Consider the following 24,351-nt stretch of genomic DNA (forward strand, 5'->3'; position numbering starts at 1 on the left):
CAGAAGACCTGGGTTCGAATCCCAGCGCCCACATGGCAGCTAACAACTGTCCATAACTCTAGTCCCAAGGGATCCGACAGCCTCTTCTGACCTCTGCGGGCACTGCACAACACGGGTGTACTTACCTACATGCAGGCAATACACACATACAGATAAAATAAAAAAATAAAAATTTTTTTAAAGTTAAAAAAAAAAAAAGGTCATGTGGTTTTTGCCCTTATTCTGCTTATGTGCTGTGTTAAGTTTACTGACTTGTGTATAGTGAACCATCCTTGACTCTCCAGAAGGAAACCAACATGATCACTGGCATGATCTTTTTAATATGCTGTTGACTCAGTTTGCAAGTTTTTTTTTTTTCTACTTTTATGTGCATGAATGTTTGGCCTGAATGTATGTTTGTGTACAATATGTGTGCCTGATGCCCAAGAGGCCAGAAGAGGGGGTCACATTCCTGGAACTGAAGCTGCAAGTGGTTGTGAGCCACCATGTAAGTGCTGGGAACCAAACCCAGGTTCTCTGTTAAGAGCAGCCAGTGCTCTTAAATGCTGAGCCATTTCTCCAACCCCCAGTTTTCAAGTGTTTTTGGAGGATTTTTATAACTATATTCATCAAGTAAATTGGTCTATAGTTTTCTTTTTTGTCATTGTTGTGTTCTTATCCAATTTGGGTACCAGGGTAATACTACCTTTACAGAATGAGTTCCTTTCCTTATGGAATAGTATGAGAAGCTTTAGCATTAGCTCTTCTTTTAAAGGCCTAGTACAGGGCTGGGGAGATGGTTCAGTGGGTCAAGTGCCTGACAAGCACGAGGACCTGCTTCACTGCACCCACATAAAAAGCCATACATGGTGGTGCACACCTGTAACCCTAGCAATGGGGTGGGGGTGGGAGGCACAGAAATAGGTGGATCCCCAGGGATCAGAGCCCAGCCAATCTAGCTGAAACAGTGAACTCTGGGTTCAGTGAAAGACCCCATTTCAAAAAATTAGGATGGAGATACTTAAATGTGTATGTGGGTGAGCATGTCCATGCCACAGAGTTAATGTAGAGGTCAGAGGACAATTTGTGGAAGTCAGTTCTCTCCTTCCACCATGTGGGTCCCAGGTACCAAACAGGTCATCAAGCTTGACAACAAGCACCTTTATGCCACCTGACCTATCTCACCAGCAACTAAGTCATCTTTTTCTTTTGGTTACTTTGACTAAAGGTTTACCTGTCTTGTCTTTTCAAACAACAAACTTTGTTTCACTGACCATTTGTTTTGCTCTTTCAGTTTTCATTTCACTACTTTCCACTCTGGTCCTCTTTCTTTCTACCAATTTCAGGTTTGACTTATTCTTTTTTTTTAATTAAAGTGCATCATTAGGTTATTTATTTGAGATTGCTCTGTTTCTTTAATGTAGGCACTCATATCTATAAATGTCTCTCTTACCACTGTCTCTAGTGTGCCCCCAGAGATTCAGTAAGTAGTATTTTCATTTTCATTTGAATTATTTTTTAATTTCCCCCAATTTCTTTAATCAACCAATTATCATTCAAAACTGTACTGTTCAATTTCTATGTGTATATGTATGTATTTTCTGTAGTTTCTCTTGCTATTGAGTTCTAGTTTTAGTCCATTGTGACCTGATAAGATACAAGAAATTACTTCAATTTTTGTATCTGTTGACTTCTTTATGACCTAAAGTAGGATTTATTCTGGACAAAGTTCCACAGGCTGCTAAGAAGAAGGGGCACTCATCAACTGTTGGATGGAATATTCTGTAGATACTTGTTAAATTCACTTGATCTATAATGAAGTTCCAAACTTTGTTAATTTTATTTCTCGGTGATATCTATTGACCAGAGTTGGGAGTATTGAAAGCCCCAATTACTGTATCAGGATCTATATGTCCTTTTTTATTTTTTATTTTTGGACTTTTTTGAGACAGGGTCTCCCTGTAGCCCCAGCTGTCCTGGAACCCACTATGTAGACCAGGCTGGCCTTGAACTCACAGAGATCTGCCTGTCTGTGCCTCCCGAGTGCTGGGATTAAAGGTGTGCACCACCATGCCTGGCACTCTATGTCCTTTTATATCCCTTAGTGCGTGCTTTATGAAATGAGGTACACCAACACTCAAGCTATTTATTTACTTATTTAGACATCTTGAGGCTGAGTTTGAACTCATGATCATCCTGCCTTGGCCTCCGGGATGCTGAGATTGTGGGTATGTAACACCATGCCTGGCTTGATTCGTATGTATTCATGCTCATTTTATCACTTCCATGGATTGCTCCCTTTACAAGTATATAATGATTATCTCTTCCAATTTTGCCTTGAACTCTACTTTGTCAGATATAACTATAGCTGCTCCAGTGTGCATTAAGATTCTATTTGTTTAGAATATCATTTTCCATTCTTTCACTTCATGTGTGTCTCTGACAGTGAACTTTCTTCAATATTTAGTGTATCTGTATGTCTGTGTGTGTGTGTGCGCGCATGCACGCATGGGTGAGCATGTATGCTATGGTGCATGTTTGTCAGGTTCACAGCAAGCACCTTTATCCACTGAGTCAACCTGCTGGTCCTAAACTGGTTTTTGGTTTTTTTGGTTTTTTTTTTTTTTTTTTTTTTTTTTTTTTTTTAACCCTGTAGCCCTAGCTGTCCTAAAACTATGTAGACCAGACTGGCCTTGAACTCACAGACAACTGCCTATCTCTGCCTTCCAAGTTAAAGGTGTGCGCCACCACGCCCAGCTCCTAAACTGTCTTTTTTAATACATGCAGCCAGTCTGTGTCTTTAAATTGGAGATTTAAAACCATTTACATTTAGAGTTATTAGTGTGATGTGTGTATTGGTATCTGTAACTTTGTTGGGCTTTTCCTGATTGATTCAAGTACCATTTGCTGTTTCTTCCCTATTCATCTTAGAGGTATTATTTGGTATATTGAGGTTTTCAATTACAATATTTCATTTGGGTATTTTTCATAACCTCATTTTATTTGCAGAATTCCTTATCCAGGACTTGAACAAACCTCCTTCTTCTGAAACCTCTTTGAAGTCACTGACCATCTCTAAAAACTAGAATCTTGAAATATTTGTCCAGCATGTCAACCATTGCAATATCTTTGGACTCAATTACTGAGGAGTTCTGATCTTTTGGAGGAGTCTTATTGCCTTGGTTTTCCATGCTTCTGTTTCTGCTTCATGATTTCTACATTCTGTTGGGGTAACTATCTTTTTTTTTAAGTATCTTTTTTAATCAAAAAACTAACAAATTGTCTAGTTACATTTCCCTCTCCACCCCACCTCAACAACAACAACAACAACAACAAAAAAAAACAGGTAGTAACTGAGTGTCCAAACAACATAGTCAAAGCTGAGACCATTAGAAATTAAGTTTACAAAAAAAAAAAAAAAACAGGCCCTCGGTCCAAGAAAGCCCAGCTAAACACAAGTTAATCAACACTAGTAGGGCTACTTGGCTCAGGAGGCTAGAGACATCCTGATAATCCCACTTAATATTAACTTCAGGGGGCTGGAGAGATGGCTCAGCAGTTAAGAACACTGATTGCTCTTGCAGAAGACCTGGGTTCAAATCCCAGCACCCACATGGCAGCTAACAACTGTCCGTAACTCCAGTCCCAGGGGATCCGATGGCCTCTTCTGTCCTCCTTTGGCGCTGCACAACACAGGTGCACTTACCTACATACAGGCAATACATGCATACATGTGAGATAAAAATAATAAATAAGGCAGCCGCCATGAGCAAGGCCCACCCTCCCGAGCTGAAGAAATTTATGGACAAAAAGTTATCACTGAAGTTAAATGGTGGCAGACATGTCCAAGGAATACTGCGGGGCTTTGATCCCTGTATGAATCTTGTGATCGATGAATGTGTGGAGATGGCAACTAGTGGGTAGCAGAATAACATTGGAATGGTGGTCATACAAGGAAACGGTATCATCATGTTAGAAGCCTTGGAACGAGTTTAAACAATGGCTGTTCAGCAGAGCAGTCCATGTTCCCTCCCCAAAGGGCCTGTTTTACTATGACGTAAAATCTGATCGTGTACATTTTCATATGAAAGTTTTTGCTAAATAAACTTTTGTACTACTCAAAAAATAATAATAATATTTTTTAAATATTAACTTCAAGTCACCTTTTTCAGTTTCCACTTCATAAAGATATTTTTGTTAATTCTATTACAGAAAAAAATTCATATTTATTGTTTTATTTACAATGTCAGTTTTAAAAAGGTCACTGAAGTTAACTGGACAATAAATGAGACAGAAATTGCTTTACAGAAAGAGGGAAAGTCCAAAATGTTACTTTCTACAAAGAACTCTTAGCTCAGTTTTATTCAGATAAAGGGGAAAACAAAAAACCTTTTGCTCATATTAGAAATTAGTTTCAGCTTTAGGTTTGGAATCTGTATTCAAACTACATATACAAGGAGGATAATTTTATGCTAATCCAACTGATTTGCTGCTGCATTTGCCTACTCTCTGCCTAATATTAACAACCAAAACCAGAGCAGTACAAAGAGGCTTGAAGGTGCCTTCTGGTGTTATGTCAGCACATTCCACGGCTCTTCACACCACTGGTTCTTTTTTTCGTACCTGGGGCTTCTTCCTCTTCAGTAATTTTTCATATTGAAGGTTTTGTGACTCTCCTCAGGAGTTTTCCCTTAATTATACTGGCAACAGTCTTGCATGTAACGTCAAGCAAACCTTTAATGTATAAGTAGTTTGCAGTCAAAATAAGCACAAAAGTATTCCTTAGTCAACTTTCAGGAATTCTTGTTCCTTTTCTTTGTTCTCATCATCTTCTGGAGGAGGAGGATCATCCTTGTGCCTGGTACACCACTAAAATGAGCTTCTGCAATACTGTTACATTAACATTTGATAGAGGAACTGGGTCATCATCTCCTTTATCAGACATTCCCAAATCTTTCAACAGTCTTGATGGTTAGATTGTTTGGCAATTTCTGCATCAACTCAAGATTCTCTCCATTAGAAGGCTGAAACTTTTTTTGAAGGCACAGTGTTAGGTCTCAAGAAGGTGGGCTGCAGGGCAATGGGAGTAGAGTGGCATCCACACTAGAAGAGAAAGACCAAGGATATGGCCACTCACGATGGGTATCTCTGTTAGAAGTTTGTTTGTTTTTCATTTTACGTGAATATACATAAGTGTACCACATATATGCAGTGCCCAGAGGCCAGAAGAGGGCATCAGATCCCCTGGACCTGGAATTATGAATGGTTATAAGCCATCATGTGGGTGCTGGGACCTGAATCCAGGTCCTCTGCAAGAGCAGTCAGCACTCTTAATCACTGAGCCATCTCTCCAGCCCCTTTCATAATTTTTACTGGGGTCTTCTCGGTGCAGCCTTTTTATGGGCTCACAGTCCCCACTGATACTTTGTCCCAGATTCATATAGATGTAGGAAAGTACTCATGTTGCTCATCTGCTATCTTCCTTTTTTTTTTTGTCTTTTTGAGACAGGGTCTCCTTGTAGCCCCAGCTGTCCTGGAACTCACTATGTAGACCAGGCTGGCTTCAAACTCACAAAGATCCGCCTGCCTCTGCCTCCCAAGCACTGGGATTAAAGGCGTGCGCCACCATGTCCAGCTAGCTTCCTTTTCTTAGGCCCTTTTACGACATGTCTTCCAGAATAATCTTTGCTAGGTCTTTTCTATGCTTTCTCAGATGTTGTCCTCATAGATGACTTCTCTTTTCACTCTATGTTGGATCAAGTACAAACTCTGCACTCAGATTCTAATCCTGTCTCTCCCACCCACTTATGTGACCTGGGCAATTCAATTAACTAATTGATGCTCCAAGCCTTCACCTTAAAAGGTAGTTATGGGCCAGGGATGCAGCTCAGTTTGGCAGAGTGCTTCCCTAGCATGCATGAAACCCTAGGCTCAATCCCCAGGACCGCAAAAACTGAGTATGGTGACATATACTTATAATTCCAGCACTTATGAGGTAGAAAATCAAAAGTTCAAGATTATCCTCAGCTAGGGAGTTGGAGGCATCCAGGGATACATGAGACACTATTTTTTTAAAAGTAGGTGGGGGAGGATGAGTATACCAAGGGGCCAGCAAGATGGTTCCGCAGGTAAAGGTGCCTGCTGCAAAGCCTAACAACCTGAGTTCAACCCCAAGGCTCACATGGTAGAAGGAGAGAACTAAATCCTGCAAGTTGTCCTCAGACCTCCACATGCATGGCTAAAATGAACAGACACACAAACATATTAAAAATATGAATAAACCTAATATTCTTTAAAAGTACACCAAGCACTGGGCATGGTAGAGCTCTGTGAGTTTGAGGCCAACATGGTCTAAATAGCAAGTTCTGGACTGATCCAGGGTCTCAAAAAGAAAAGTATACCAACTTACTTCAGAACACTACCAAGGCATAGTATGATACTCAAACGTTAAATGTTTGTGATTTGACTATCATATCTTCTGCCTCTGCTTCAACTATAAGTGCTACTGTTATAGCAACAACACACAAGACACATTGTATGGTCTCTACCTATGTCCTAAGTTTTTTCAGAAGTTAAAACTAATTACATATATCAAAATGTATTTGTATTCTTGCTTGCTCCCTCACCCCATTTTAAGCTGTTTACAAAAAATCTCTATGTTCCTATAGCCCTCTGCTGCTTCAGAGACACTTATAAGTAGTACATTACAAATGCTGTTAATCTTTTCTTGTTTTATTTTGATTTAGTGTTGGAGAGTGAAGCCAGAGTCACAAGTGCTCGTCCACTGAGTTATATTCCCAGATTCCTTCTCCTCTGTATTATCTGGGGCAGTGACAGACATGCCATGGTGTTTGGTGGTCAGAGGACAACTTTGTGGAGTCAGTTCTCTTTTTCCACTTTTATGTGAGTTCCAGAATTGAACTTAGGTCATCAGACTTGTGTAGCAAGTGCCTTTTCCCATGGAGCATTCTCCCTTCCACTTTGCTTTTACACACACACACACACACACACACACCCTGAAAAAAAATCCAACTAAATTGGCAAGCATCCTTCCTGTAAGGTAATTTCTTAAACAATTTCAATGTTGTTTGTTTGTTTGAAACAAGGCCTTCCTATAGCCCAAGCTGGCCTGGAACTCGCTACATAGAACAGGCTGGCTTCAACCTCACAAAGATCCACCTGCCTTTGCCTCAAGTGCTGGCATTAAAGGTGAGCACCACCTCATCTGGCAAATTTCAGTTTTAATTTAATCCAGAGTGGTACCTGGATACTAACTAGAACGCTGAGATGTAATGATCACCTCAGAACATTCAAGAATGGCTAAGAAAAAGTCAGTGAAATCTTCCTTTACAAGAATTTCAGCACCTGCTACCTCTGAGATCTAATACTATATAAAAAGAGCACCCTAGGGCCGGGTGTGGTGGCGCACGCCTTTAATCCCAGCACTAGTGGGGTAGAGGCAGGCGATCTCTGAGTTCAAGGCCAGCCTGGTCTACATAGTGACTTCCAGGGCAGCTGGGGCTACAGGGAAACCCTGTCTCAAAAAGACAAAAACAAAAAAAAACCAAAAACCAGAGCACCCTAGCCACCCTACAGAAAAGAAAAGCTACTGAAAATCACTCCTGGAAGGAGATAAAGCTAATTCATGATTTTAAATGTTTTACTTACAAAACAGGGTAACTCTCAAAAGTTCTAGGTCATAATACATGTAACACTGTGTCAATCAAATGCAGAGTTTGCAGAACATACTGAAATGCAGGTTAAATTCATGGATTATACTTTAATGAACTAAATCTTAATTTCTATGGGGGGATATAACCAATTTCTTTAGCTTCTCTAAATATAACATTTGTTTGAAAAGGCACAGTTCTTTATAATTTTTTTTTTATATTTGAGCCTTCTAATATACCTGAGAAAGTTTATGCAGAATCTACTCTGAAGTATCACTTTTTTGTTTTGGTTTGGTTTTTGGTTTTTCTTGAAACAAGGTCTCCCTGTAGCCCCAGCTGGCCTGGAACTCACTATGTAGCCCAGACTGGCCTTGAACTCAGAGATCCACCTATCTCTGCCTCTGATGGGATTAAAGGCATGCAAAACGGCTCAGTGGCTAAAGGTACTTGCCGCCAAGCCTGACAGCCTGAGTTAGATCCTAGGATATAGTAGAAGGAAAACCAATTCTTACAAGTTGTCCTCTGACCTCCACATGTCCACCATGGTATACATGTGCCCACACACAAAAATAATAACAAAACATAATAAAAATACAGTTACAAAACAGGTATGTTTCTATCTTAGAGCTAGTTAAGAAAACAGACAATGGGGCTGGAGAGATGGCTCAAGTCATTAAGAGCACTGGCTTTTCTTGCAGAGACCGGGGTTCAATTCTCAACATCCACATGGTGGATAACAACCATACTCCAGAACTCCAGTTCCAGAGGAATCTGACACCCTGTTCTGACCTCTGAGGGCACTGCATGACACGGATGCACTTACATAACACATACAGGCAATAAACTCATACACTCATATTTTAAAAATAGACAAATACTAAAGAAACACACACACACACACACACACACACACACACACAAAGGGCAGCAAGGCTAAGAACTCCTGAAGGTGCTTAGGACCACCCTCAAGAGAGGTGACACTAAGATCTAAGATGATCAGGAAGAAGGAGGCCTACAAAGAGCCAAGCAAAAAAAGAAGCGCCGTGTGCAAAGGCTCTGTGGAAATGAAACACCTGATGCATTTAGAAAAGAAAAAAAAAAAATTCTAGTTCTGGGATTAAAGGCGTTTTATAAATTAAAAATAAGTACAAGTGAAATTGTGTTGTACTTAGCTCAATAGATCCAAAATGTTATTTCAACAGATAACAAATATGACACAAGTTCAATCCCTGGGACACACATGGTGGAAGGACAGAAATGACTCCCACAAGTTGTCCTCTGACTGCCACACTGGTACCAAGGTACAAACCCCATACACATACAAAATAAATAAACATAATTTTCAAAGCATACCTAATATATAATTTGCCATTTTAAAATTCTTTTACTTTTTTTTTTTTTTTTTTTTTTTTGAGCCATTCACTATGTGGCTCTAGCTGGCCTGGAACTTGCTGTATATACCAGTTGGCCTCAAACTTCATACAGACCCATTTGCCTCTGCCTCCCAAGTGCTGGAATTAAAGGTGTCTGCTACCATGCCCAGTTCTTTCACAATTTTTAAAAAATTTTTATTTTTATTTTATGTGTAAGTGTGTATTGCCTGCATGCAGGTAAGTGCACCCGTGTTGTGCAATGCCCATGGAGGTCAGAAGAGGCTGTCAGATCCCCTGGGACCAGAGTCATGGACAGTCATTAGCTACCATGTGGGTTCTGTGATTCGAACCCAGGTCTTCCGCAAGAACAACCAGTGTTCTTAACCACTGAGCCATCTCTCCAGTCCTCACAATTTTTAAATGTATGATTTAATGGCATTACATTTATAGTATTGCCTAACCACTGCCACTGTCCGTTTCCAAAACTCAGCTTCCCAAACTGAAACTGCTATCTCCTGTTCTTCTCCCCTATCTCTGGGTAACCTTTAATCTATTTCCTGATTATGAATTTGCACATTTAGATATTTCATACACATAAAAATATATAATCTTTTTCTTATCTGGCTCTGTACTCAGCATAATGTTTTGAAGGTTCATTCATGTATCAGAACTCATTCATTTTTGTGGATGGATAATACTGATATTCATAGACATACTCCCCCACATTTTGTTTACCTGTTCATCTACTGGCAGGCATTCAGGCTTTTTTCTTTAATTTTTTATTTATTTTGATTTTACATGTATGAGTGTATTGCCTGCATGTATATAAATGCACCTATGCAATGCCCACAGAGGACAGAAGAGGGCATCAGGTTCCCCAAGAACTGGAGTTACGAATGGCTGTTTACCACCGTATGGGTGCTGGGATTTGAACCCAGGGCAACTGCAAGGACAGGCAGTCCTCTTAATCACTGAGCCATCTCTCCAGCCCCAAAAAGCTTTTTCCACCATTTGGTTCTTAGGAACAACGCTCTAAAACACCGGCACATTAAGTACAAAACTGACTTCTAACAAGTTTGCATTAAGAGAAGTTGCCAAGCACAATTATCACAACAGCTTAATAGAATTTAAGATTAACTTTAAGGTTTCAATATTACTTGTACTCTTGAATAAGTATATATTGCTTGTATAAATGAGGGCTATTACTTTAATAGAATCCATGGTCAAGATAAGTTTGTTTCCAATCTGAAAAAGGGGGGGAGAGGGAGTGAAGCCACACCTGAGATTATGACTGCAGATTAACAGCAGCACAGGGGAAAATGGGCCAGTCACAACTTGTTTTGTCTTGTTCCTGTTTTGGTCAGAGAAGACACTACTTACTGTGTCCACAATAAAACCTCCCACAGTACCTGGTATACAACGTTTACATGTAGGAACTAAAGCTGTAACAGCTGGGTAAATCTATCGACCTCTAAGCTACCAACCATCTACATCATATTTTTTTAATTATTCATACTCTAAGCCTGAAATTGTTTTTTTTGTTTTGCTTTTTTTGTTTGTTTGTTTTGGTCTTTTTGAGACAGGGTCTCCCTGTAGCCCCAGCTGTCCTAGGACTCACTATGTAGACCAGGCTGGCCTTGAACTCACAACAACCCGCCTGCCTCTGCCTCCCGAGTGTTGGGATTAAAGGCGTGTGCCACCACACTCAGCTTGAAACTATTTTTAATCTCGGATTTCATGGTTGGTTTTATAAGACTCATAAACTTCTGGGAAAATTGGAAGGTTAAGTGACTGCAGGAAATTGTATTTTGGAATCATTAATTGAACTGCAACTCTGACAACTAAATAAGATTACAAACCACAGAGCTCTCACCTTAGAGCACAGTATTTTTATAATAACAAATGGGTGGAAAGAAGTCTTTCCTCATTTACTTCCAAAATAAAAGGCAATAATACCAAATTTAGGAGTATATTCTAAAGCGTTTGTTCCAACTTCAAATGCTGTATGTTAATATGAAGTCATTAGTTGACACTTATATACATCCTACATTGCTTCAAGGCACTAGAAACTCTGACCCATTAAAAAAGACATTCTCAGCCGGGTGTAGTGGCTCACACCTTTAATACCAGCACTCGGGAGGCAGAGGCAGAGGCAGGTGGATTGTTGTGAGTTCAAGGCCAGCCTGCTCTACATAGTGAGTTCAGGTCAGCTGGGACTGCAGGGAAACCCTGTCTCAAAAAAAACAAAAAAAATAAGACGTTCTCTGGGCATGGTGGCACACACCTTTAATCCCAACACTTGTGAGTTAGAAGACAGCCTGATCTACACGAGGGAGCTCCAGGCCAGTCATCAGGGAGTCAGGGTTGCATAGTGAAACCCTCTCTTAAAAAAGAAAAAAAAAGTTGATAAACAAACAGAAAGTGTATGTATACACAACACTGGATTTAAGTTTAGTACAATGATAATATCTAGCTTCATATGAGCCCAGGCTACCCAGGAATTTACTATTAGCTTAAACGGGTCTTGAACTTGTGGCAATCCTCCTGCCTCAGCTTCTCAACTGCTGGGACCACAGTCTGAGTCAACACAGCTGGCTTCATTTCATCTTTACAGATGACTGCAAGAATTAGTGTGCTGATTCTATAAACAGAAACAGATACTTTTTATGTAAATAGTAGTATCTTGCATGCTATAGGCACTATCAATAAATATGGAATGGAGGGATTCTGTCATTGTTATTGTCTTGTTTGCAGTATTACAAATTAAGAAGGTAAGTTTTTAAATATTGTATTAGTCAGGGTTCTCCAAAGAAACAGAATTGGTAGGATGAATATATATGTATAGAGTTTATCAGCTTAGCTCACAGGATAGAGTCCAAGTAGTCCAACAATGGCTGCACCACACTGGAGAGGCTGAGAATCCATAGTCACCCACGAGGCTGGATGGCTCAGTAGTCCCAATTTGGTGCTGAAGGTCTGACGAATTCCAAAACATCAGCTAGTCTTCAGTCTATAGCAGCAAGACGAACTCACCAGCGAGAGAGAAGGCAAGCAGCAAGAAGCCTGGCATTCTCCTCTGCCTTGGTCTTTTATACCGGCTGCCATCAGAAGGTAACGCCCACATTTAGGGTGTGTCTTCCAGCTTCAGATGATCTCTTTCATTTCAGTTAATCCCAGATCCAGTCAAATTGACACCCAGGATTAGCCATCACAAATATTTTATTTATTAGTTTTATTTTATGTGTGTGAGTGTGTTTGCCTGCATGTGTGTACGTGTACCAGTGTCCTGTGATGCCTGTGGAGATCAGAAGAGAGCACTAGATCCCCTGGAACTGGAGTTATGGACAGTTGTTAGCTACCATGTGGGTGCTGAGAACCAAACATGGGTTCTCAGCAAGAGCAGCCAGTGTTCTTAACCACTGAGTTATCTCTTCAGCCCCCAAAATGTAAGTTTTAAAACATAGCCTATAAATATCCACAATGAAGAATTTCAAATTATGTCTTTTAAGGGCTAAAGGGTATAACTCAGTGGTAGAGTATGCATCCAGTACACATAAAGCCTTAGATTCAATCCTAAGAACCAGAAAAAAATTAAGTTGCACAGGAAGCTACTGAGCCTAACTACCCGTGCCTGAGTTAAAACTGCCTTTCATTTATTTGTGTAAGTTAACAGCTGTCTGAGAAATAAGAGCAATAAAAGTACAACAAGCATTCACTTCAGTAAAATTTTTTTAAAAGAGAGAGTTCTAGAGAATAGGAAATACTGGCAACAGTACTGAAAGTCTTTCCTTGGATGTCATGGCAGATTTCTGAGCTCACATGCTTTCTGCCGGCATACAGCATGCCTTCATCTCTTTCCTTACCTCTAGAGCTAAATTTCAGAAAAGCAAAACATGAACAAAACAATACCCTTTGCTGCTGCCTCCACTTTCATCTACCTGCTTTACTATGTGCCAGGCCCTCGGGCAGGCCTTCATGTTCATATCTTATCGAATTCACATAATAACCCTGAAACAGACTTGAGAAGCCTATGGAAGGTCAACAACTTGCCCAAGATGCCTAAATGTAGGAGCCAGGATACTAACTAACATCAGCCTTAAAATAAATTCAACAACTGTATGTCACTGATAAGAAGGTAAGCTAAAACTCTAGAGCACAGAAACAAAAACAGTACATGAGAACATGTCACGATCCCCATTAACTAAAATACTGAGATGGAAATTGTTTGAAAATGAAATTACCCTACAGGGAGATGCTATCTCAAAAAGACCAAAAAGAAAAAAAGAAAATGAAACTATCATCAACAATAACACATGAAAATTCCTAATTTCTTTGAAAGGAGTCTATAATGAACTATACTTAATTTCTCCTAGACTGGTATAATAATACTAGAATTAAAAGGTGACTATCAATAAAAACATCTTTTATAAATTTTCCTAGTAAATGAAAATCCTGTAACATATAGAAAAACAATTCACATTTTCCTGACTTTAAAATTAACGTGTTAGAGGTATAGCTCAGTAGGATAGTACACATTTAGCATTCAAGAGGCCCTGGGTTGATCTTCAGCAACAAAAAGTAATAGGAGGCTGGAAAGATGGCTCAGTGTTTAAGAGCACTGGCTGAGGACCCAGGTTCAGTTCCCAGCACCCACATGGCAGCTAACAACTGTCTGTAACTCCAGTTCCAGGGGCTCCCCTCTTCTGACCTCTGTAGGCCTTGCACAACACCAGTGCACTTATATACATGCAGGCAATATACTTATATGCATAAAATAAAAAATATAATAAATGACGTTTTTAAAGTAAATAAGTAAAATTCATATTATATACAAAAGGAAACCTTCCCACTTTGTAAATTTAAAATATTTTATTTACTATTCTGTATGAGTGTATTGCCTGCATGCATATGAGTGCACCTGTGTCCTGTGTCATGCAAAGACCTTGAAGGTCAGAAGAGGGTGTCAGAGCCCCTGGAACTGGAGTTATAGATGGTTGTTAATGACCATGTAGGTGCTGGGATTTGAACCCAGGTCCTCTGCAAGAGCAGTCAGTGCCCTTAACCACTGAGCCATCTCTACACACACACACACACACACACACACTTTGTAAATTAAACAATAATTTTTTAAAATTTTTATTATTTTTATTTTATGTGTATGTGTGTATTGCCTGCATGTAGAGCATGCAATGCTGGCGGAGGTTAGAAGAGGCTGTTGGATACCCTGGGACTGGAGTTATGGACAGCTGTTAGCTGCCATGTGGGTGCTGGGATTTGAACCTGGGTCTTCTGCAAGAACAACCAGTGTTCTTAACCACTGAGCCATTTCTCCAGCCCCTAAACAATAATTTTTAATGAAAAAAGAGGAAGAATAGAGGAAAACATTCAGTGGCTATCATTTCACAATTACATGCCTTTACAGGAAATAAATGGAGTTTTAAAGTATTTTTTATGTGTGTGTCTGTGGTGTGTGTGTGTGTGTGTGTGTGTGTGTGTGTGTGTATGTGTATGGGCAAACATGCATTGCTGGACATCAGATCCCCTGGAGCTAGAGTTACAGGTCTTATGAACCACCTAACATGAGTACTGGGAACTGAACTCAAGTCCTCTGGAAGAGCAGCAAGCACTCTTAAACTGATTAGCCATCTCTCCAATGCACGAACAGCATTTTTACTAAGGCTAACAGAAGCATTCAATTATAAATAGCCTAACCTGGTTACAAGACTTAAGTTTATAGGACTGGATTTAGTAACTGAGCAAAGTCCCAATGTGTGTGGACTCTCATCACTATACACATGCCCAGAGTTGTCTACTACTTCCTTTTATCCAAATTACTATTTACAAGCAAAATGTAACTATCATCCTCTTTCCTCCAAATCTTTTGCTCCATTATGTTCATACTGTTAATGATTGGCATAGTAATATCCAACAACGTATGAGACGCATGTATTATGTATACCAAGTCCAATGACTTCATGTTGCTATCGCTTTTTTCCATAACCATTCCTTGGAACAGAAATACACCAATTTTCAAAAGTGTTACTCTGCTGTATGCCTTCCCTCTCTCAAAATCTTGTAACCCACTGTACCAAAATAATCTTTTTAAAATATTTTTTATTTATTATTTTTATTTTATGTGTATGCATGTATTGCCTGCGTGTAGGCAGGTAAGTGCACCCGTGTCATGCAATGCCCAGAGAGGACAGAAGAGGCTGTCGGATCCCTGGAACTGGAGTTAACGGACAGTTGTTAGCTGCCATGTGGGTGCTGGGATTCAAACCTGGGAATTCTGCAAGAACAACTAGTGTTCTTAACTGCTGAGCCATCTCTCCAGCCCCAAAATAATCTTTCTAAAACTCATTTCTAATTTGTCACTAAATTGACCTCTAGCAGACTATTGTAAAATAGTCTTAACTATGTAAATAGTGTTAAGTATTAACACTATGTAAATGTAAAATAGGATTAACACCTGGGCAAATTGTTTAGCACTGTCTTCTAAAGCTGAGCATATATCTATCCAGGCAAATACTGTTGTGGATGCCTATAGCCCCAGCACTCAAGAAGCTGAGGCAAGAGGATCTCCATCTCAGGTCAGCCTGGGCTACATAAAGAGACCCTGTCTCAAAAAAACTAAAATCAGAAACACTCTGCAACTGCCCTGTGACTCAGCAGTTAAGTCCATTCCTGGTTATTTATCTACCAGACATGAAAATGTATGTTTACAAAATAATTTGTAGTCAAATGGGCATTGCAATTTTATGCATAATAGCCAAATGGGAGAATGGACAAACTGTGGTATAGTCATACTGAGTGATAAATACAGATTTAAAATAACAAATTACTGGGGCTGGAGAGATGGTTCAGCAGTTAAGAACACTGGCTGCTCTTGCAGAGGACGTAGGTTCAATTCCCAGTACCCACATGGTAGCTAACAACCATTCCTAATGCCAGTTCCAGGGGATCTGACACCCTCTTCTGGCCTCCTCGGGCATTTCATAGCACAGGTGTATTTACATACATGCAGGCAAAATACTCATACACATAAAATAAATCAAAAAAAAAAAGATATGGACAACAATGTGGATGAATTTCAAAAACATTACATTGAGGGCGGGAGATACAGTTTAGTGGTAAGAATGCTTGCCCAGCATGTTTGAGACTCTGGGTTCAGAGAGATGGGGGAGGGGGACATAAAACATGTTGATCAAAAGAAGGCTGACACAAAAACTATACACTTATTACTGTGTGAGGTTTAAGAACAATACCAACAACAACAACAAAAAAAAAAAAAACAATTTATGGTAAAAGACACCACAACAGTGGAATTAACTAAAAGAACCACAGGAGAAGGGTGTATCACAGTAGTATACAGTTATTAAAACATACCACAGAATGAAGATTTGAGCATTTCACAACACATAATTTTTTTGTTTATTAAATTTTATTGTATTTCATACACAATATCTCAAACAATCTGAATCATCTTTATAGCCCCAGACCCATCAGCACCCTCCCATGGTCCCCCCACTAGAACCCATATATTCTGTCCTAGGTATTAAGGCCCACTGACAACACATAAATTTTATCTCAAAAAATCTAGTCAGGTACTTTGTTCAGACTGTAAGGTAGGAGGATTACCTGAGCCCAGGAGTTTGGAGCAAGCCTAGACAACATAGAAAAAAAGCTGGGAGGTGGGGGGGTTAGAACTGGATGTTGTGGTTCATGTTTACAATCCCAGCACTCTAGAGCTGGGATAGCCTCTAGAGGATAGCCTGCTCTACAGAGCGAGTTCCAAGCCAACCACGACTGCATACAAAGAAACTGTCTCAAACAAAAACAATCAATCAATATAAATGACACTATGACAGAGGCAGAGCTCAATGGTAGTGCACAAACTTACTGGCATTCTCAAGGCTCTTGGTTCCAGTCCAAACACTGAAAAAAGACTGTTAAGCAAGTATTAAGATTTAAAACTTTTAGCCAGGCATAGTGGCATACGCTTTTAATCCCAGCACTCAGGAGGCAGAGGCAGGAGGATCTCTGTGAGATGAAGACCAGCCTGGTCTACATAGCAAGTTCCAGGCCAGCTGAAGCTACAGGGAGACTCTGTCACAAACACAAAAAAAAAAAAAAAAAAAAAAAGTCATATATTATACCAAAAGTCATATCAATTGAGTCTTCTTTTGGTTTGTAAATCTTGTGAGCAAAGAATTCTGTCCATGTAGACCAAATACGGACCACTCTTATCTACCCAGTATCTACCATCATGTTTGACACACTGAAGATGATGAACTGTTATCTCCTTAGACTATTTCTCAGAGACTTATTCTGTAAAATTCATTCTCAGGAGCTAGTGAGATGGTTCTGTGGATAAACAAGCTTGCTGTGTGAGCCTGGCAACCTGAGTTCAATCCACAGAACCCACATAAAAATGGAAGTAGAAAACTGACTCTAACTTCTACATACATCATATATACACACACACAAATAAAATGCAAAATATTTTAATTTAGAGCCAGACATGGTGGTACACGCCTTTAATCCCAGCACTTGGGAGGCAGAGGCAGGCAGATCTCTGTGAGCTCGAGTTCTAGGCCAGCTGGGGCTACAGGGAGACCCTGTCTCAAATATACAAACAAAAAAAAATTCTTTTAATTTAAAATTGATCCTCAATTAACCTCAAGTTCTCACCACCAAATTATGGGTCAGTTTTCTAAAGTACTTTATATCTGAAGACAAAATTTTCTTTTATCTTTCTCAAGATAACATATTAAATAAATTGTTTATTAAAGCTACAATTTTATGCAGTATCCACTAACACTGCTCTAATAAACTAATTAGCACCATTTTTGAAAACTGTGAGTTTATGCTGAGCACAGTGGCTCATAACTTTAATCCAACACTAGAGAGGCAGAGAGACTTCTGTGAGTTCAAGGACAGCCTGGTCTACATAGGAAATTCCAGGTCAGCCAGGGTTACACAGTGAGACCCTGACTTAAAACAAACAAAAATCTCCTATGGTTCTTTTTTTTTTTTTTTTTTTTTTTTAAAAAATTAAATTTTTTAAAAATTTTTTTTTTTTTTTTTTTTTTTTTTTTTTTAAACAGTTGAACTTTTTAAAATATTTTATTTATTATTTTTATTTTATGTGTATGAGTGTATCGCCTGCATGTATGTGAGTGCACCCGTGTCATGCAATGCCGCGGAGGTCAGAAGAGGGCTTCAGATTTCCCTGGAACTGGAGTCAAGGACGGTTCATAACTGCCATGTGGGTGCTGGGAATCAAACCTGGGTCCTCTGCAAGAGCCATCAGTGCTCTTAACTGAGCCATCTCTCCAGCCCTGTATGGTTCTTTTTAACACAGCAAAAGATCCACACCAGGCAAAGTACCAAGGACATCAACAACTAATCATTTGAGCACCAATTCAAAGTAAAAATCTTCATCCTCATTTCTACATCAGTGCTTTATAAAACTTTCCCATGAACAAACAAAAACAAAGCAAAAGCTAAAAAGCAATTATCCGTAAGAAAACCACTTCTCATCCTATTTCTTGGCACTGATCTTCTAAGAACACAGGGAACCAGCAGTTCCTTAAGGAGTCTTAATAATGAACTTGCAAGACAATCAATAGCAAAACCAACAAAGAAAGTCCAGATTAGGGCCAGTTTAACCAGCTTTCAGGAACATTTTTCAGAGTACAGCCGTAAGCATTGGATGAGTACAAAGAACAATGAACAAATACTAACCCTGCATTGTCTCTGCCACTTAAAAGGGTAAACTGCAGTGAAAGAATGCTTGCTTAGCATGTGCCAGGCAACAATAAACTACAGACTGCACAAGCGAGGAAAGCTCTCACAGTACAAATACAGTAACAGACAACCGGAAATGCAAGTTGCAATAATGAGAAATGGGATATAGTCCTTTCTAAGTAAATCTAAGCGACCACAGTCAATAGGGTTTATCTACAGAATACAAAATTAACTGACATGTTTCCAATGGGGAAAAGACTATCATATCACCACAATAAATAGTAATTGCTAAGGTCATTTCTGACTGGCATCTTGAATTTTATATATAAACACAAAAGTAAAATAACTTATAGAGCAAAAAAGAATTGTGCACAGTCATATACTCTTGTATTATATAGAACTTGTTAAAAATTACCATAACAGGGGCTAGAGATGGCTCAGCAGTTAAGAACACTGGCTGTTCTTGCATAAGACCCAGGTTCAAATGCCAGCACCCACATGGCAGCTAACAACTGTCCGTAACTCTAGTTCCAGGGATCCAACAGCCTCTTCTGTCCTCCACAGGCATTGCATGACACGAGTGTACTTACTTACATGCAGGCAATATACACATACACATAAAAATAATAAATATTTTTTAAAATTACTATAGCAAGCAGTCCAGGGGTAATATAGTTTATGAGGCTAGATACAACAAAAAATCTATTTAGCACCCCAAATTTCATAAGGACATTTTAATACAGAATATAAGATAATTTTCAAGGTGTACATGGGCCTTGAGGATGCTCAGGGAATAAAAACGCCACAAAAGTATAAGTATTATTGTTCAGATCCCCAGCATCCAAGTAAATGCAAGCATGGAGGCCTGCCTATAAGCCCAGCATTCTGTAAGAAGATGGAATCCTCAAATGGCTAGACTAGTACAGATATGCTCAGGATTCAACTGAAATCCTGCCTCAATAAATGAGTAGCAAGAGATCGGGCAGGCCTCCATAACCACGTGCACACATTTACCCCATACATACAAATATGCACATACATACCACACAGATGCATACAAAAAAATTGTAAACTTTAAATTATATACTTAACCTACAAGAAACATATTATATTGATAGTATTTCTATTTAATCTTGAACTTTAGAGTGAAAACTGTCTCAAAAAGCAACATTTAGTAATCTATGGGCTTAAGGGGTTTTAAAAAAAAAAAAAGTTTACATTTATTTATTTTAGTGTGTGCCTATGTATGTGCATGCACGTGTGCGTGCCACAGCAAACATGCCTGTCGGAGGACAACTTGCAAGGGTTGGCTCTCCCCTTTACCATGAGGGTGCCAAGAATCCAACAGGATCAACAGTACAAGTAGCAAACACCTTTGCCTGCTGAGCCATCTTGCCAACATACAGCTTAAGTGGTCTAGAGAAAAAGCTTGTAGTGCAAATCTGTAATGCTAGGCACTTGGAAAGTAGAGGCAAGTTTCAGGCCAGCCTGGACTATGAGAGACCATACCTCAAAAAACTAAAACAAGAAAAGGAGAGAAAAGGGGAAAGAAGAGGCAAGCTAAAAACAATCAAGCTAATTAGCAATACTTAACACAGAAGCCTTAATGAGTCATATTAATTCATTTATAACTCAGCTAACTATAAAAGAACAGCTCTATAACTTTAACAATGCTTTCCTACTTTTTCTGGAATAAAACTTTTTTAACAGATGTGGAGGTGTAGCTCAATGGTAGAGTACTAGCATAGCATGTGCTACGTTCGATCCCCAGCACTGGGGGAGAACTTTTTTTAAATAAAAAGTCCTAAGTACTATCTCTCCCTATCACAGCAGCTTAAGCATAATTAACTGAAATGGCAAAGCCATCATAACTTTCAGTAAATTACATATTACAAATATGTAGAATTTATTACTTATTCGTTCGATGATTAATACACATGCAGATTTACAGGCTTCTTCAAAGTATTCCCATCTGTTTCTCTAGCTACTCATCTCTTGCCAAGAGTCTCCCACATTCAGGATGGACAACTGCTTTACAGAAAGTATCAAATAGTTCATGAGGCTGAATTATCTTTACAGTCATTCCCAATTCTGAGACTGTAAGATTCTGGAACAGTGAGTACTTCTAAAAAGACTATGAACAGGGTTGTGCCTGGTGATATAAGCCTATAATCTCAGCATTAGGAGATGAAGGCAGGAGGATCAGGAGTTCAAGGCCAGTCTGGGATTCATGAGACTGTGTCTCAAAACAAAAACAAACAGACAAACGAATGAATATGAGGAAAATCAAAGAAAATGACAGCTTGATCAAAAATTTAAGTCTGAGAACTGGGCCTGGTGGCGCACACCTTTAATCCGAGCACTTGGGAGGCAGAGGCAGGCAAATCTCTGTGAGTTCAAAGCCAGCCTGGTCTATAGCGAGTTCCAGGTCAGGTGGGGCTGCAGGAAGACCCTGTCTCAAAAAGACCAAAAAAAAAAAAAAAAAACTTAAGCCTGTACCAGGCATGGTGGCACCTGCCTTTAATCTCAGCATTCGAGAGGCAAGAGGCAGGTGGATCTCTGTTGAGTTTGACATTAACCTCGCCTTCCAGACCAGCCAGAGCTACACAGTCAAACCCTGTCTCAAAAATTAAAAAAAACAACAACAACAACAAAAAAAAAAAACTTGGAGATGACAGTGGAGGTCAGACACATACTTGTATAATGGAACAGGACATCAGGTAGCCAAGCTAAGATGAAAACTGAACACACCCATCTAATTCTGCTTCTTTATAAAAACTCTACTAAAACAAGGATAAAGAAAGTTTTGATATGTGGGGCTAGAGAGATGGCTCAATGTTTAAGAGCTCTGGCTGCTCTTGCAGAAGAGCTGGATTTGGTTCCAAGCACCCACATGGTGGCTAATAACCATTAGTAACTCCAGTTTCATGGGATCCAATCCCTCTTCTGACCTCTGCAGGCATTGTATGACATGGGTACACTTACATACATGCAGACAATACATTCATACACACACGAAAAAAAAATGTTTTATTTTTTTTTAAAAAAGAGAGCAGGCAAGATGGCTCAGCAGTTAAGAGCGCTGGCTGCTCTTGCAGAAGACCCACGTTCAATTCCCACCATCCATAACTCCAGTTCCAGGGGAATCTGATGCCCTCTTCTGACCTCCATGGGCATGGCACAACATGGGTGCACTTACATACATGTAGGCAATACACTCATACACATAAAATAAAAATAAATATTTTTTAGAGTATGCTGTCATTTTTAATTTTAATAAAATAGATAATTTCATATTACATAGTGTCAAGTCCATCCATTCATTGTTGATAAAGTTTTAGAAATATTTTCTATAAAAGCTTAATATTTGATTGGGAATTAATCCACTATAACATTTCTACAGGGACAGTGCTCCTACCTTTACCTCCTTTCTTATTAATTTTTTAAAAATTCAAAAAATACAGAAAAGTACAAAAAATAAGACAAGCTATCCATATACCACAGCTGAGAATTAACCAGTATCTTCATATATTTATTTGCAGTCTTTAAGAGAAATGCTTATATAAAAAGCTGAAGCCCCCTCCCCACCCACCACCCACACCACTCCCTTCCCTTCTCCAGTCTTCAGAGGCCAACACTCTGGGGAGTTGGTCTGTATCCTTCTGATGTATCTCAACTTACATACATGTGTGTCCATATCGATATAAACACATGTATTCATATCGATATAAACTGAGTTTCATGAAGGAAATTTTAAGTTTACAGAAAATCACGGTACTATATGCATCATTCTGCAACTTGAGTCTCCCCTTACATCTTTCCATTCATACACATGGAGCTCATTTGCTGCATTTTACAGATGCCTGCATAGTTGTCCACCTAAGAGTTCCTCATTCCATTCCCAACAGGCATTTCAGTTCTAATATTTGGCTACTCTAAATTAAGTCATAGTAAATTTCCTGACATCTACCTAAGTATAAATACTCGTGAGAATTGCTAAGTATTTTCAAATGCTACAAGGAATGTTTTCCTACTCCCAAGGTCATAACCTTGCATAACGCATAGCATTTTTGTATTTCTGCTTTCAATCTCCATATATTTTACTTCTACTATTGTGTATAGTTCGTGCTGTGTTATCTTCCCTCCTCATGAGAACAATTTACTTCCAAACGTAGTCTTGGTGTTCTCATAATACCATTCCTTTCACTGTCTGGATTCTGTAATGCATAGGTATCTTTCTGGAGTCTTTGCAATTCTTTCGACTCTATACAAATTTTATATTACTGTAAATGATCATAAAAAATGTGTTTCTTCTTCCTAATACACTGGTAAAGATCTCCAGATCTCTGCTGACCGCATTAACAGACCTGTTTTCCACTCTCAATTTTAGATGAGCATGCTTAGTAAGTTCCAGCATTAGTTTTGCTGTCTGTTGTGGGTTTTTCTTATCACACTGGCTTTTAATCATCCAAATGTCTTTCTCTTCAGGATGAATCCTCTGGTGTCTATGACATTTTAGCATTGGTGAAAAGTTCACCTCATTTGTAGTGCTTAGCCTCAGAATGATCGAATGATGCACCATGAGGTATAACTTCTTAATGAACACATTCCCATACTGAACCTATTCATAGGTTTTTAATGAGTATGGGTTTTTTGGTGTCTAATATGGTGTGACTTCTGACTGAAAGCCTTTCCACACTCACGACACTGATAAAGCTTTCTACCTGTGTGTATTCTCAAATGCAGGGCCAGGGTTGAGAACTGAGAAAAGGCTTTCCCACATTCATTACAACCATAGGGTTTCCCACCTGTGTGGCTCCTCACACACAGTTAGAGATGAACTCTGAGAGGCTTTCCCACATATATTGCACTCGTAAGCTTTATCACCTGAATGAATTCTCACGTGCACAATAAGTGATGTTCGCTGAGAGAAGGCTTTTCCACATTCATTACATTCATAGGGTTTCTCACCAGTGTGAATGTTTTGATGCTTTATGAGGTACGTTTTCTGGCCAGAAGCTGTTCTACAATCATTACACTTAAAGGGTTTCTCACCAATATGGATTTTCTCATGTTCAGTAAGGTTTGATTTTTCCACTAAAGGTTTTCCCACACTCCTTACATATGAAGGGCTTCTCTACTGTGTGAGTTCTCTGATGTCTGATGAGGTTTGACTCCTGAATGAAAGCTTTCCCACAATCTCTGCACTCAAAAGGTTTCTTTCCAGTGTGAATTTTCTGATGGGTAAGCAGGTTTTCCTTCTGGCTAAAGGACTTCCACAATCATTACATTCAAAAAGCTTCTCTCCAGTATGGGTGTTCTGATGTTTAATGACATACTGCTTTTGGCTAAAGGCTTTTCCACATTCGTTACATTCAAAAGGTGTCTCTCTATTATGAAAATGCTCATGTTCTGTGAAATTTGATTTGTGGCTAAAGAGTTTTCCACATACCTTACAGGCATAGGGGTTTCCCCCACTCAAAATTCTTTGCTGATTGAGGTGTGGCATCTGAATGGAAGTTTTACAACATTCACAAGGTTTGTCTCCAGTATGAAAGTTTTGATGAATGAGGGTTTAC

The 24,351-nt window shown here is 39.2% G+C and overlaps 1 protein-coding gene and 2 pseudogenes across 5 annotated transcripts in view; 1 reads left to right on the top strand and 2 right to left on the bottom strand.

Moving 5' to 3' along the window:
- The window catches only part of Evi5 (ecotropic viral integration site 5), a 223,570-nt gene that overhangs the window by 192,701 nt on the left and 6,518 nt on the right, over positions 1–24,351 (bottom strand). The gene's annotated exons all lie outside the window — the stretch shown is intronic.
- LOC108490497 lies at positions 3,745–4,083 on the top strand (annotated as a pseudogene).
- LOC103728837 lies at positions 23,408–24,296 on the bottom strand (annotated as a pseudogene).

This window comes from Nannospalax galili, unplaced genomic scaffold (assembly GCF_000622305.1).
Source record: "Nannospalax galili isolate Female #2095 unplaced genomic scaffold, S.galili_v1.0 scaffold451, whole genome shotgun sequence".
NCBI lineage: Eukaryota > Metazoa > Chordata > Mammalia > Rodentia > Spalacidae > Nannospalax > Nannospalax galili.